Genomic DNA, 1,260 nt, shown 5'->3' on the forward strand with positions numbered 1-1,260 from the left:
GGAGTTGTACTAGGATGGGTGACCCCCTGGGAAGTCCTCGTGTTGCAACCCTTCCTTTTTTTTCCCTTTAAAATTCAGTTTAATTTTGCCGGTTCGATCGGCGAATCTTTTTGTTTTTCCTCTTGACGGAAGCGAGAATGGGGGCAAGGCGCAGGGGCGCGCGTGCGGGGTGTGACGGGCGGCGCAGGAGAAAGAGGCATAATAGAATTTGGAGTGCTGGGAATGACGGATGCGATCATACCAGCACTATCGCACCGGATCCAATCAGAACTCCGAAGTCAAGCGTGTTTGGGCGAGAGTAGTACTAGTATGGGTGACCCTCTGGGAAGTCCTCGTGTTGCATCCCTTTTTTTTTTCTTTTAAAATTCGGTTTAATTTTGCCGGTTCGATCGACGAATCTTTTTGTTTTTCCTCTTGGCGGTAACAATAAAGGTGGCGAGGCGCGGAGGCCCGCGTGCGGGGTGTGACGGGCGGCGGAGGACTAAAAGGCATAATAGAATTTGGAGTGCTGGGTATGACGGATGTGATCATACCAGCACTAACGCACCGGATCCCATCAGAACTCCGAAGTTAAGCGTGCTTGGGCGGTAGTTGTACTAGGATGGGTGACTCCTTGGGAAGTCCTCGTGTTGCATCCCTTCCATTTTTTTTCCTTTAAAATTCGGTTTATTTTTGCCTGTTCGACAGGCGAATCTTTTTGTTTTTCCTCTTGGCGGAAAATAGAACGGGGGCATGGCGCAGGAGCGCGCGTGCGGGGTGTGACGGGCGGCGGAGAAGAAAGAGGCAGATTCGATCGGCGAATCTTTTTGTTCTTCCTTTTGGCGGTAACAAGAAAGGGGGCGAGACGCGAAGGCCCGCGTGCGGGGTGTGACGGGCGGCGGAGGAGAAAAAGGCATAATGGAATTTGGAGTGCTGGGAATGACAGATGTGATCATACCAGCACTAATGCATCGGATCCCATCAGAACTCCGAAGTTAAGCGTGCTTGGGCGGGAGTAGTACTAGGATGGGTGACCCCTTGGGAATTCCTCGTGTTGCATCCCTTCATTTTTTTTTCCTTTAAAATTCGGTTTATTTTTGCCGGTTTGATCGGCGAATCTTTTTGTTTTTCCACTTGGCGAAAACGAGAACGGGGGCATGGCGCAGGGGCGCGCGTGCGGGGTGTGACGGGCGGCGGAGGAGAAAGTGGCATAATAGAATTTGGAGTGCTGGGAATGACGGATGCGATCATACCAGCACTAACGCACCGGATCCCATCAGA

At 51.7% G+C, this 1,260-nt stretch overlaps 3 non-coding genes across 3 annotated transcripts; all 3 read left to right on the plus strand.

Annotated features, from left to right (window-relative positions):
* The first annotated feature begins 227 nt into the window (after positions 1 to 227).
* On the plus strand, positions 228 to 346 carry LOC124891985. The gene has a single exon (XR_007050008.1). It is a non-coding gene; the product is annotated as a 5S ribosomal RNA (ribosomal RNA).
* A 173-nt stretch (positions 347 to 519) lies between these two features.
* On the plus strand, positions 520 to 638 carry LOC124891984. The gene has a single exon (XR_007050007.1). It is a non-coding gene; the product is annotated as a 5S ribosomal RNA (ribosomal RNA).
* Positions 639 to 923: 285 nt separating this feature from the next.
* Positions 924 to 1,042, plus strand: LOC124891982. Its single transcript, XR_007050006.1, has one exon. It is a non-coding gene; the product is annotated as a 5S ribosomal RNA (ribosomal RNA).
* Positions 1,043 to 1,260: the final 218 nt, after the last annotated feature.

The sequence above is a fragment of the Capsicum annuum genome, unplaced genomic scaffold (assembly GCF_002878395.1).
Source record: "Capsicum annuum cultivar UCD-10X-F1 unplaced genomic scaffold, UCD10Xv1.1 ctg42806, whole genome shotgun sequence".
Classification (NCBI taxonomy): Eukaryota; Viridiplantae; Streptophyta; class Magnoliopsida; order Solanales; family Solanaceae; genus Capsicum; species Capsicum annuum.